The sequence below is a fragment of the Herpailurus yagouaroundi genome, unplaced genomic scaffold (genome assembly GCF_014898765.1).
Source record: "Herpailurus yagouaroundi ecotype Mexico unplaced genomic scaffold, PumYag 218, whole genome shotgun sequence".
NCBI lineage: Eukaryota > Metazoa > Chordata > Mammalia > Carnivora > Felidae > Herpailurus > Herpailurus yagouaroundi.
The window spans coordinates 5126606-5141194 of record NW_024412449.1 but is presented as its reverse complement, the minus strand read 5'-3'; the positions used below and the strand labels follow the sequence as shown (position 1 = coordinate 5141194).

The 14589-nt window shown below is 39.5% G+C and overlaps 1 protein-coding gene across 1 annotated transcript in view; it reads right to left on the bottom strand.

Moving 5' to 3' along the window:
* The window catches only part of TMEM41B (transmembrane protein 41B), a 41068-nt gene extending 28860 nt beyond the window's left edge, over positions 1–12208 (bottom strand). The window contains exon 1 of the mRNA XM_040456919.1: positions 12203–12208. The gene's annotated coding sequence lies outside the window, so the exon portion shown is untranslated. The remainder of the gene's footprint in view (positions 1–12202) is intronic.
* Positions 12209–14589: the final 2381 nt, after the last annotated feature.

The window sequence follows — 14589 nt, the reverse complement described above, 5'->3', positions numbered from 1 at the left end:
CTGAGTGATGTTGAGCATTTTTTCACGTGTTTGTTAGCCATCCGGATGTCTTCTTTGGAAAGGTGTCTATTCATGTCTTCTGCCTATTTCTTCAGTAGATTATTTGTTTTCTGGGTTTTGAGTTTGATATGTTCTTTATAGATTTTGGGTACTAACCCTTTATCTGATATGTCATTTACAGATATCTTCTCCCATCTGCCAGTTGCCTTTTAGTTTTGCTGATTGTTTCCTTCGCTGTGCAGACGCTTTTTATTTTGGTGAGGTCCCAATAGTTCATTTTTGCTTTTGTTTCCCTTGCCTCTGGAGACACGTTGAGTAAGAAGTTGCTGCGGCCAAGGTCAAAGAGGTTTTTGCCTGCTTTCTTCTCGAGGATTTTGATGGCTTCTTGTCTTACGTTTCAGTCTTTCAACCATTTTGAGTTTATTTTTGTGTATGGTGTAAGAGAGCGGTCCAGGTTCAGTTTTCTGCGTGTCGCTGTCCAGTTTTCCCAGTACCACTTGCTGAAGAGACTGTCTTTATTCCATTGGATATTCTTTCCTGCTTTGTCAAAGATTAGTTGACCATACCTTTTGGGGTCCATTTCTGGGTTCTCTATTCTGTTCCATTGATCTGAGTGTCTGTTCTTGTGTCAGTACCATACTGTCTTGATGATTACAGCTTTGTAATACAGCTTGAAGTCCAGAATTGTTATGCCTTCTTCAGCTTTGGTTTTCTTTTTCAGGATTGTGTTGGCTCTTTGGGGTCATTTTTCTGGTTCCATACAAACTTTAGGATTGTTTGTTCTAGCTCTGTGAAGAACGCTGGTGTTATTTTGATAGGGATTGCACTGAATGTGTAGATTGCTTTGGGCAATATCAACATTTTAACAATATTTATTCTTCCTATCCAAGAGTATGTAATCTTTTTCCTTTTGTGTGTGTGTGTGTGTGTGTGTGTGTGTGTGTGTGTGTCTTCTTCAATTTCTTTCATAAGCTTTCTATAGTTTTCAGTGTATAGATTTGTCACCGCTTTGGTTAGATTTATACCTAGGTGTTTTATGGGTTTTGGTACAATTGTAAATGGGATCAATTCCTTGATTTCTCTTTCTGTTGCTTCATTGTTGGTGTATAGGAATGCAACCAATTTCTGTGCATTGATTTTATATCCTGCAACTTTGCTGAATTCATGAATCAGTTCTAGCAGTTTTTTTGTGGAATCTTTTGGGTTCTCCATATAGAGTATCTTGTCATCTGTGAAGAGTGAAAGTTTGACCTCCTCCTGGCCGATTTGGATGCCTTTTATTTCTTTGTGCTGTCTGATTGCAGAGGTCATTAAGAAATGTAACCCATAAAACAGAACCAAATAAAAATTCTGGAATTAAAAAACACAATATCTGGGGGCGCCTGGGTGGCTCAGTCGGTTAAGCGGCCGACTTCGGCTCAGGTCATGATCTCGCAGTTCGTGAGTTCGAGCCCCGCATCGGGCTCTGTGCTGACAGCTCAGAGCCTGGAGCCTGTTTCAGATTCTGTGTCTCCCTCTCTTTGATCCTCCCCTGTTCATGCTCTGTCTCTCTCTGTCTCAAAAATAAATAAACGTTAAAAAAATTAAAAAAAAAACCCACAATATCTGATATTAAAAATTCACTAGATGAATTTAACATCAGACCAGACACCATTGAACAAAAGACCAGTCAGTGACCCTGAAGACAGGGCAAAAGAATCTGTCAAACTGTACCACAGAAAGAAAAAGGCTGAGTCTAACATAAGCCTAATTAGAACTTCAGAAAGAGAGAGGAAATAATTAAAGTATCTGAAGTACTTTAAGAAATAATGGCCAATGTTTTTACAGATTTGTTGAAAAAAAAATAAGCCCAAAGATCAAAAAATTCATTGAACCCCAAGCAGGATAAACATAAAGAAAAACATAGTTAGGTATATCATATTGATACTGACAGTCAAAGATAAAAAGAAAATCTTTGGAACAGCCAGAGGGGACTTGGGGGAAAAGACACATTTCATTCAGGGGAACAGCAATAAAACCAAATGTGGACTTCTTATAAAACATAACACAAAGAAGAAAAAAATGGAATGACTTCTTTAAAGTGCTTAAAGAAAACAAAACTGTGAACTGAGAATTTTAAATCCAGCAGAAATATCTTAAAATATAAAGGTAAAATAAGGATATTTCAGTTTAACGAAAGATGAAAGATTTGTCATCAGCAGACTTGGAACATAAGAAATGTTGTGGGAGGGGAACCTGACCTAGCTGACCTAGCTCAGGCAGTTGAGCATCTGACTCTCAATTTTGGCTCAGGTCATGATCCCAGGGTTGTGGGATTAAGCCCTATGTCAGTCTCCCTGCTGAGCATGAAGCCTGCTTAAGATTCTCTCGCTCCCTCTGCCCCTCTCCCCTGCTCACTCTCTCTCTCAAAAATAATTATATATATAAAAATATATATGTATGTATATATTTATATATGTATGTATATATATATAATTTTCCTTCTATATAGAAGGAAATGCAGATCTACAGAGGAATGAAGAGTGCCCCAAATGCTAAAACACAGGTAACTATAAAAGAACTTTTCCTCATATAATTTTTAGAAGATAATTGGTAATCATACATTATTGGTGGGAGTTTTAAATGGTACAGCCACCACTTTGGAACAAGGTTTAGCAACTTCTTATAAAACTAAATAAACACCTACCTTATGACCCTTCATTGCCACTCTTAAGTATTCACCCATCAAGACTGAAAACAAGTGTCCACAAAAAGAGTTATACACAAATATTTGTAGCAGCTATAATCACAATAGCTAAAATCACTGGAAACAAATGGTGTGAGGACGGTGTCCCTGAAGTGGGGTGGGCTGGCATAGGGTGTCAGAGTCCAGACAGAATGAGGAGGCTGGTTTGGCATAGAAGTTTAAAACCCAGGCAAGTGAAGAGAGTGTCCTTACAGAGAGGCAGCCCATTCCAAGTTTTCAGAACCCAAGCCAGGTTTGACAGAGGTCCCCAAGACTACCCCCAGGTTCAATGATTAACCAGGACCCAGCACATAGTCATACTCATGGCTAGGATTTATTACAGCAAAATGATACAAACCAAAATCAGCAAAAGGAAATGTACATGAGGTAAAGTCCAGAGGACACTAGATACACACTTCTGAGGGTTCTCTCTCCCAGTGGAGTCATACAGAACATGCTTAATTCCTCCAGCAACAAATTGTGACAACATGTATGAAATGTTGTCTACCAGGGAAGCCTATTAGAGACTCAGGGCCCAAAGTTTTTGTTGGAAGTTGGTCATATAGGCACTCTATGCCTAGCCAGAATCCCAGATACCCACAAGGAAAGCAGTTTGTTCAGTATAAAGCATGTTATTTATACAAACAGTTGGGACACAGTGAGCCACCCTTCTCACGGGAATGCTGAAACCTTCCTGAAATCCAAGTTACCAGACGCTAGCCACAGGCCAACCTTTCAAGCAGGCTCTTCTATGGAGAGCAGTCTCAGGTCTGCTATATTAACTCTTCTCTGCTCACCAGGTGACAAGGGTATCTCTCAGAAGCAGCAGCTCAAACCAGGTTTTCAATGCCAAAGGAGGATGAAGAGAGTGTCCCCACAGGAGGCAATGATGGCACAAGAAGTCAGAGGCAAAACTGGGTGAAAGTGCCTCCATGTAGGGCAACCTGGTGCAAGGTGTCTGTTGGAGTTCAAGTGGGATAAGGTGGGCATCTGCACAAGAGAGAGAGGGGTACAGGAATAAGAGATTGGTTACAAACTATTTCGATAAAAAATAAGTAATAGTATTAGGAATAATAGAAGCCTGGATTTTCTTACCAGTATTAGAGTTAGAAACACGGAAAGGTAGAAAAGTGGAATGAAACCCGTGATGTTGGATTGAAATTGGAGGTATCGGTGCAAAATCATAGTTTTCAGTACATGGATAGATGATAGGTAGATCAATAGATGATGGATCGATGTAGGAATGAATATAAATATAAATAAGTGTGTCTACTAAAAGGGCCTGGGGGTAGGAGTGCGTGGCTCACTCAGATGGTAGAGCATGTGATTTTTTTTTTTAATTTTTAAAAAATATTTATTTATTTTTGAGAGAGACAGAGACAGAGCTTGAGCAGGGGAGGGGCAGAGAGAGAGGGAGACACAGAATCCGAAGCAGGTTCCAGGCTCCAAGCTGTCAGCACAGAACCTGATGCAGGGCTCGAACCCACGGACAGTGAGATTATGACCTGAGCTGAAGTCGGACGCCCAACTGACTGAGCCACCCAGGCACCCCTAGAGCATGTGATTTTTGATCTCAGGGTCATGAGTTTGACTCCCACACTGGGCATAGAGTTTACTTAAAAATAAAATAAAATAAAAAATAAAAGAGCTTAGGGGCAATGACACCCAAAAACAATCAATATACTTAGTGTCAAGATCTTGGTTCTAAATAACATTCCCCATTTCTTGGAGAAATGGCTGATTGCAAGTTTGGGGCATGGAAAAATACAAGTGAGACTGGAACATCTTGTGCAAGAAACAAGGAAGTGCTCAAAGAATGACAGGGACATATCAAAGGGACTCGAGCAAGCTTGAAGAAGCTCTAGTGATGAAATCGCATGTAATGTGAGATGCAAAATAAATAATGATGTTTTAACAGACTATAGCCCATCAGATAAAATATGAAATTATGAATTTATATTAATAAGAAATCAGGGGCATGTAGGTGGCTCCATCAGTTGAGTGTCTTACTCTTGATTTCAGCTCATAATTCCAGGTCATAATTCCAGGGTCATAGAATTAAGCCTGACCCTGCTCTGAGCTTGGGGCCTGCTTAAGATTTCTCTCCCCCCACCCCCTCTCTCCCTGTGCTCCTCTCCCCCACTCATATGCTTTTTCTCTCTAAAATGAAATAAAAAATAAATAAAAATTTATTTTTTAAAAATTTATTTTTTTCAACGTTTATTTATTTTTGGGACAGAGAGAGACAGAGCATGAACGGGGGAGGGGCAGAGAGAGAGGGAGACACAGAATCGGAAACAGGCTCCAGGCTCTGAGCCGTCAGCCCAGAGCCCGATGCGGGGCTCGAACTCACGGACCGCGAGATCGTGACCTGGCTGAAGTCGGACGCTTAACCGACTCCGCCACCCAGGCGCCCCAAAAAATAAATAAAAATTTAAAATCAATGAATAAATTAAAATTTTGATGAAAATATAATATTTACATAGTTTCAAAACACCATAAAATATGATTAATTACAAAAGGAGAAAGTAACTTTATATATCATATCAACAACTGCTGGTAACAATTATGAAAGAAATAAATGCACACATCACAATTATAGTTGAAGATTTTGCAATTCATTTCTCAGTAACTAACAAAATAAGTAGATCTTCTGTATCCTGATTGTGACATTAGTTATGTAAATCTGTTTATTTGCTAAAATTCATAAAACAGCATTGCAAAAACTCAATTATACCGTAGGATAATTACAATAAAATAAAAATAATACATACACATGTATATTAGAAAGAGTGGCAAAGTCAATTAACAACCTGATTTTACACCTTAAGGAACTAGAAAAAGAGGAGCAAACTGAGTCCACAGCTAGCAGTAGAAAGAGAACAATGGCGTGGAGGCAAAAATAAGAGAATAGAAAAACAACATGAAGAAAATCAACAACACCAAAAGCTGGTTCTTTAAAAAAGATCAACAAAATTGACAAATCTTTACCTAGGTTGACTGAAATATAAAGTGAGAAAAACCACATTACCAAAATCAGGAAAGAAAGTAGAATATCACTACAGATTTTACAGAAATAAAAAGGATTATAAAAGAATATTATGAACAATTCCCTTCAGGAGAAGAACCGGATGGCAGGGGAACAGTGATGTTTTACTACTTGAATTTTATCCTGTGTGCACGAATAATATATTTAACCAATAACAACAAACTTCTGAGCACAAGAACAGATCAAGAAGAAAATAATAGTTAAAATATAAATTATTCTTACTGTATTCTCTAAAGTTTTTGCAATACGCTTGTGTCACTTTCATGATTAAAATAAAAATAATTTTTAAATGTTAGTAATGTCCATGTGCATACAATTTTGGCTGTCTTTCTTTAACTTACTATCATATCAAGTCTTACCTCTTCTCAGACTAGAGAAATTGAGTGAAAACAGCATCTTCTCCTTGGCTGGTGAGCGGGAACTGGAAACCCTAAGCTTTGCATTCCCAGGTGAGGAGACCTCAGTCTGAACTGGGAATGGAAGTAGTTTAAGAAACAGAAAAAGAAGAGTGGTTTCTCAGGGAGCCAAAGAAGGAGGATTGGTCCTAAAAATTGATTGGAATGTGGTGGCTGGACTCAGGCATTTAGAACTAATTTTTAAGTCCCAGTGTTCGGCAGCTGTCAGACAGGGCAGGCCAAAAGCCAGCAGGATCAGGTCCCTGGAAACCAGCTGGTGAAGTTGGAAAGAAGAAGCAGGCAATGAATGTGGGGTAGGCAGGGTCAGTACCTTCAAATACTGGCACAGCAGTGAGTTCTGTCCCCAGACTGGGTGGGGAAAGGCCTGGGCTCCAATCAAGAGCAACTAGCCAGGTCAGACTCTCTGGACTGACATCACTCTTATGCCCAAAGAATGTAGGCAGCTCAGACTGCCTTTTCATTTATGCTGGCTGGAAAGAGTGCAGAATGAGTCCAAATGGTTCAAGGCTTTGAGGGTTGGCCCTCTGGCCCACTTCCGTCAATGCTATTTGCCCAGGCCAGTGAAGAATCCTGGTCTCCAAAGAGTCAAGAGTATCTGAACAAATCAGAATAACTCTTTAATTTTTAAAAAGTATTTATTTTTTCCATAGGACATGTCATTGATCATCATTATATGGCATACTTGTGTGGACTATTTTGTTTTGTTTTGTGGTGCTTCTCCACTTGGAATGGAAGTTCTGTGAGAACAGGGCACTTTTTCTGCTTCATTCATTGCTGTGTTCTCAAAGCTCAGAAGAGTGGCACAAACAGTTGCTCAGAAGACTTTTTAAAATATGTTTATTTATTTTTGAGAGAGAGAGAGAGGAGGAGGAGGAGGGACAGAGAGAGAGGGAAACAGAGGATCTGAAGCACTGACAGTACAAAGCCCAATATGGGGCTTGAACTCACGAACTGTGAGATCATGACCTGAGCCGAAGTCCAACACTTAACCAACTAAGCCATCCAGGAACCCAGGGAAGATTTTTGTCGAGATACAAAAAAGTATCATGGCCAACAGCTTGTCACAAAAAGTTCAAATAGTAAAGTTCAAAATGAAAAATTAAGTGCCCTTCACCATGTCTCCATCTAATTCTACCCCCTTAAGATAACCATTATAACATTTTGGTGTGTACAATACTAATCCTAGAAAAATCTGTCTTGCTCATTTCTGCACATCTTAGGCAGACCACAGTCCCTGGCCCATAAGAAGTACTTGATAATAACTACTTGAAAATTCATTGAATGGGTTATAAGCAGTCTTAGGGTTGGGAAGGGGCAGCCAAAAAAGGGCTGGCCACTACAGGCTACTTCCCCAAACAAGTTAGGGTGAGTTCTTTGAATTAGGTATTCAGCTATACATCATTAGTATTGAGGAGAATGCCTGAACACTCTACCAATTATTTATTAAGCACTTAGTCAATGACCCACCCACATACTGGGTAGACAAATTTGATTCTTCAAGTACTTCTGGCTTCTTTGAATAAGACTCTTTGCCCTATTAAACTGGTCCAGTGCCTTCCTACCAGAGCATGTTGGCCCCAGGACAGAACTCCCATCCCAAGGGTCTCTCTATATCTCTTGGCTGTTGGCAAAACAAAATGAGAAGACCCTCCCATAGGCCAACAGACACAGATAACCCAGGCTCATGCCCAGCATGTCTGCATGGATCACTGCCCAGTTAGAACCTCTGAGAGACAGAGATCTGTCAGCATCTCTTTGTGAGAGTGTCTCAGGGGATTTGTCTGAGTGCCAGCTTCTCTGTGGAAAATGCAATCAAAGCCAGAAAAAACCAGCAACTCAGCCACACTGAAAACACAATATTGAAGCATTAAGCTGGAATGTGGCAATTTACAGCTGTCACACCACACTCACTAAGTGAAATCACATTTTGTGCCAGATTTCCAAAGGCATAATCATATGAAAACTATTTTTATTGCCTTGATGCACGGTTAAAAGTAGTTTACCACAAATGTAAGAAAGTCCACTATGGGATCTCTGTTGAGGAGCATAAATACGGAGAGCAAAGTAGTTGTTTTCTACTTTACTTCAGGAAACATTTAGTTATAAATAAAGTGATGCAATGAGCACAGAAGAGTGATTTAGGGTGGATTCTTTGCTAGTCAATAACATCATTGAATCAATAAAACGGAATCAAATTGTAGAATTTACCTTCATTATAGGAAAGCTTCTTAGTAGGCCTGGACTACAATTTGGGCTTCAGTTCACCTTTATTTTCTTCTTGACTTCTGCATATTTCCCTACAAGCCTTTTAACTTCCAGAAGTTAAACACAATCTTTCAATCTCACACTGTACTTGCCATCGGGTTCTGTCAGTGAGGGTTGGGGGGAATGAAGAGAGGACTCATACTCTCAGTATCCAAAACATTAAAATTGCCAAATAATTCCCAGGCCCTTGTGCCTGCTAGTTCCTTGGCTGGAGAGGCTCTTTTCCCAAATCTTTGAGTAGCTGCCTCCTCGTCATTCAGGTTTCAGTCAAATGTCGGTCCTTCCTGACTATCCTACTTGCTATTACCCTCTTCTCATCACTCTGCTTCATGACACTTAGTCTTGTTGTCCTCATATCACGTCACCTGAAATTTTATTATTCATCTGATTATTGTCCGTTTCCCTAGGTAAGACCTAAGCACCATGAAAGCAAGCACCTTATCTCCCTTGGTGACCACAGTATTCCAGCACTGCTTGGTACACAGCAGGATTTTTATAAATATTTATTTATAATTGAATTGGTGGTGGTTCACAGATGGCAAGCAAGTGACTAAGAGAAAGAGCTTTGGAAGGGTGATTTATTTAAAGATTTAAAAAGAAAAAATTTTAATTTTCAGTGAATTATCTTCTTGCCAAAAAGAAAAAGAAATGAATTGGGATTATTGTGTCCATTGCCAACTTCTAACTGTGCTCTTGGCCTCAGTTTCTTTACATGGTATGAGTGTATAAAACACAGAGTGCTAGTTTCACCACTTGGATCTGAGATCAGAGGAAATCAAAAACCATTAGCAAATCTTAGAAACCATTATACATGTTTTCCTCATTAGCTCTTGCAAGAGTCTCCCTAAAACATACTGTTATTCAATGGAACATGCAAATTAATAATGAAAAAGTTTGCTCAACTAAGATGAAGAGATTACACATGTATGGAGAAGACACATTGTAAAACTTTTTAAAATTTACATCTGAGTTTGTTAGCATATAGTGCAATAATGATTTCAGGAGTAGAATCCAGTGATTCATTCCCTACATATAACACCCAGTGCTCATCCTCCTTAATGCCCCTTGCCCATTTAGCTCATCCCCCCCACCCACAATCCCTCCAGCAACCCTCAGTTTGTTCTCTATGTTTATGTTATATTATTTCTTATGTTTTGCCCCCTCCCTGTTTTTATATTATTTTTGCTTCCCTTCCTTTATGTTCATCTGTTTTGTATCTTAAATTCCACATGAGTGAATTCATATATTTGTCTTTCTCTGACTGACTAATTTCACTTAGCATAATACACTCTAATTCCATTCATGTTGTTGTAAGTGGCAAGATTTCATTCTTGTTGATCACCGAGTAATATTCCATTATACTTTGGCTATTGTCAATAGCACTGCTATAAACATTGGGGTGCATGTGCTTCAAAACAGCACACCTGTATTCTTTGGATAAATACTTAGTGGTGCAGTTGCTGGGTCATGGGGTGTCAGTACCATACTTGTGTCAGTACCATACTGACAGTACCATACTGTCTTGATGATTACAGCTTTGTAATACAGCTTGAAGTCCAGAATTGTTATGCCTTCTTCAGCTTTGGTTTTCTTTTTCAGGATTGTGTTGGCTCTTTGGAGTCATTTTTCTGGTTCCATACAAACTTTAGGATTGTTTGTTCTAGCTCTGTGAAGAATGCTGGTGTTATTTTGATAGGGATTGCATTGAATATGTAGATTGCTTTGGGCAATATCAACATTTTAACAATATTTGTTCTTCCAATCCGTGAGCATGGAATGTTTTTCCATTTTTTGTGTCTTCTTCAATTTCTTTCATAAGCTTTCTATAGTTTTCAGTAAAACTTTTTTTAAAGTTTATTTATTTTGAGAGAGAAAAAAGAGAGAGAGAGAGAGAGAGAGAGAGAGAGAGAGAGAGAGGAGGGGCAGAGAGAGAGAGGGAGAGAGAATCCCAAGCAGGCCCTGAGCTGTTAGCACAGAGCCTAATGCAGGGCTCAAATCCACAAACCATGAGATCACGATTTGAGCCAAAGTTGGACGTTTAACCAACTGAGCCACCCAGGCGCCCTGAGAAGACACATTTTAAAAGGATAGAAAGGGGCGCCTGCGTGGCTCAGTCGGTTGGGCGGCCGACTTCGGCTCAGGTCATGATCTCACGGTCCGTGAGTTTGAGCCCCGCCTCGGTCTCTGTGCTGACAGCTCAGAGCCCGGAGCCTGTTTCGGATTCTGTGTCTCCCTCTCTCTGACCCTCCCTGTTCATACTCTGTCTCTGCCTGTCTCAAAAATAAATAAAAAAAGTTAAAAAAATTAAAAAAAAAAAAAAAGAAAACAAACCCCCCCAAAAAAAAAAGGGGGGGGGGCATTGAACTAGTATCAATAAGATCATCCTTTTCTTTAGTTCTCTGGTGAAAAGACTATAAAGATGGATATGAACCAATAAGTGTTGGTGAGAGTGTAAAGAAAAAAGAACCCTTGTGCACTATTGGTGGGAATGCAAACTGGTGCAGCCACTGTGGAAAACAATATGAAGGTTCCTCAAAAAATTAAATGGAATTACCATATGATCCAGTCACTCCACTTACTGGGTAGTTACCCAGAGAATACAAAAACATAAACATGGCGAACAAACTGAGGGTTACTGGAGGGGTTGTGCAAGGGCAGGGGATGGGCTAAATGGGTAAGAGGCACTAAGGTATCTACTCCTGAAATCATTGTTGCACTATATGCTAACTAATTTGGATGTAAATTAAAAAAAAAAAAAGACATATGTACCCCTTTTGTTTATAGCAGCATTATACAATAGCCAAGATATGGAAGCATCCCAATGTCCATCTTTAGATGAATAAAGAAGTGATATGCATATATATATCTATATATATATATAGATATCACTTCTTTATTCATATATATATATATTAGAATATTACTTAGCATAAAAAAGGAATGAAATCTTGCCATTTTCAATGATGTAAATGTGATGAGGGACCATAAATCAAGCTGACACCCTGCAAAACCCTCCTCCCTCAGGTGGGGTATGTGTGATATTCCTGTCTCCATCAGTTTATAAATGTCTTTGTAAATCACCAGAAAAAAAGGCAATCTTATCAATAGCCTAGTCTCTAGAAACCCATAGACTCCGCTTCCTGGAGCCCTATCATCACCATCCCTTCCACAGTGATGTGAGGAACAAAGACAAGATGGAAATGGTAGATACAATGAAATTCCTTTATAACCTGCAGCCCATTGGCTAATACTTGAGGCAGGAGGAATATACCATTTTTCCAGAAACTCCCAACTATCTTAATGTTAATGATTGGCTACAGGGAAAAACAATCTTAGCTTGACAATAGCTAGGCCTCCAGAATCTTATGAGTCATCTTTAGCATATCAAAGTCCTTGTGGAAATCTCCCTTTGGCCTTTACCTCTTCCAACTCCAAGGTATATATATAACCAGTCACTCTTCACAATCCCAGTGTAGCTCTTCCTGCCCACGGGTCCTGTCCCCATGCTTTAATAAAATCACCTTTTGCTCCAAAGATGTCTCAAGAATTCTTTCTTGGCCATAGGCTCCAGACCCCACCACCACTCCAAAACTGCATCAGATGGAGCTAGAGAGTATAATGTTAAGTGAAATGAGTCGGTCAGAGAAAGACAAATACCATAGGATTTTACTCATATGTGGAATTTAAGGAACAAAACAAATGAGCAAAGGGGGAAAAAAAGAGAGAGAGATGAGCCAAGAAACAGACTCTGAACTACAGAGAACAAATTAATGGTTACCAGAGGAGAGGTGGGGATAGGCAATATAGGGGGATGTGCAATAGGTGAAGGGGACTAAGAGCATACCTTTTGTGATGAGGACTGAGTAATGTATAAAATTGTTGAATCACTATATTGTACACCTGAAACTAACATAACACTGTATGTTTATTATACTGGAGTTTTAAATATAAATAAATAAATAAATAAATAAATAAATAAATAAATAAGTAAGTAAATACTGGGGAAAATACTATAAGAAGGGTAAAAATTAAGATATTTTATGGCCTTTATACTTGTGATGAATTAATACCAAGTAAAGATGTATATTTGCATCATTAAAAAAATTAACATTACCAATCACAGCTTTATCCTAAATGTCCAAAATATGACTGGTAATATTGCCTCTCTGAAATCTTTTTTTTTTTTTTTTTTTTTTTTAAGAGATAGAGAGACTGAGTCTGTGAGTGGAGAGGGGCAGAGGGAGAGGGAGAGAGAATCCCAAGCAGGCTCCACAGCAAGTGCAGACCCCAACTCAGGGCTCCATCTCACAAACCCTCTCACGAACAAGTGAGATCAAGAACTGAGCTGAAATCAAGAGTCAGAGGCTTAACTGAGCCACTCAAACAGCTCTCCTCTCTGAAATCTTTTTGGATCAGTGTGGAAATTTTATGTAAGGAGCAAGGCCCTCAAAAATAATGGCAATTGATTTCATTCCTCTTACCTTCACTTTCCTCATCTGTAAAATAGAACTAGTAATCCTTATCATATACAATAGATAATGTATACCTAGCTTTAGGCATAAGTACCTAGCTTTAGTAGATATTCAATAAATGTTATTTTTGGGTTATCACTCTCTTTAAAGTAATTGATCCATGGGGCAACTGGACGGCTCAGTCAGTTGAGCATCCAACTTGAGCTCAGGTCATTGTCTCCTGGTTCATGAATTCAAGCCCAGGATCAGGCTTTGGATCCTCTGTCCCCCTCTCTCTCTGCCCCTCCCCCTTTCACTCTCTCTCTTTCTGTGTCAAATAAACATTTTAAAAAGCTTTAAAATAAAAATATAAAGGTACTTTAGATCCAGAAACCCTTTGAGTAGCATCTGGGCTTCTGGTCTGTGATCTGCTTCAGCCACACTGAGCTTTATTATACATCCTCCCTGGAGGCTTATTCAGCAGGCATGGTGGGAAATAAGAGTGTTCTAATTGTAAGCTGTCCCTCTTGTCAGAACAATAAAACAACAAAATCAAGCATCGTTTCCAGTCTCCTCTCCAGCATCCACTGTGCTTCAGTAATCTAACGCTAAAGAGGTACCTAGGGTAAAACTAAACAGTGTGCACCCATCCAGTGGAGGCTACCATTTCATCAGAGGCCACAGCAGGAGCAGAACAAAAGAGAACCACAGCAGTGAGTTTCAGGGATGCATTCCTAACAAGAGGAAGCTAGCTATATAAGGAGAGCTCTGACTGTCTCATCTCTCTTCCTGACCCAGTCCCAAGAACTGGGAAGGGGACCCAGTGCCCCAGAACATGATCCAACGCCACCCCCCCCCCCCGGCACCCTCTAGGTCACTAAAACAGGAGGATGATTGAAAAAGTCAAACAGTGTCCTCCTGCCAGTAAGTCTAGCTTGTATTGGGTGAGGCAGAGAACTTTGAACCAATCATGAGACTGACGTTTGAAACCAGATTGAACTGAATTGTAGTAGTCAAGTCATATAATCTTCCAGGGGTGTCATTAAGGTACAGGAGACAGGGATTTGCCATCCCAGTTGAAAGTAGTAATTGAAAATAATAATAACACAGAATAATTACTGAATGCTTACCATGTGCCTAGCCTGTTCAAGAACTTTGCATACATCAATCTGTCTAATCTTCATAATAAGCTTGTGAAGTAGGTCCATTACAATCTCCACTGGACGCAAGAGGGAACTGAGGCACAGAGAAGTTAATTTGCCTAATTCAGGCTCTGGCAGTCCTGCTCCAGAGCCAAGCTTTCACTTAATATGTTCTACTGCTTCTTCTGTCCTGATAGGTTTAGATTTCGTCATAAGCCAATTACTAATATATGTGGAGCCCACCACATATCAAAACCATATAATGTGATAATGTGTGAGTTCAGAGTTCTCTCTTCTGCTTAAACAATAAAATCTCTCAAGATATGAATTTTAAGAAATCTCAGCTTATTCAAACAAAACATTTTAAAGGGAAGGCCCACTTGGGTTGCAGGGTAAAGGCCAAATGAAAATCACCTGCTAAGAAGAGTTAAGAAGGCATCTGCCCTGTGTGCTACTGCATGTCTCTCACTCTACTGTTATTTGTTAAGGAAGCTCTACAACCAATATGGGACTTAAACTCACGACCGTAAGATCAAGAGTC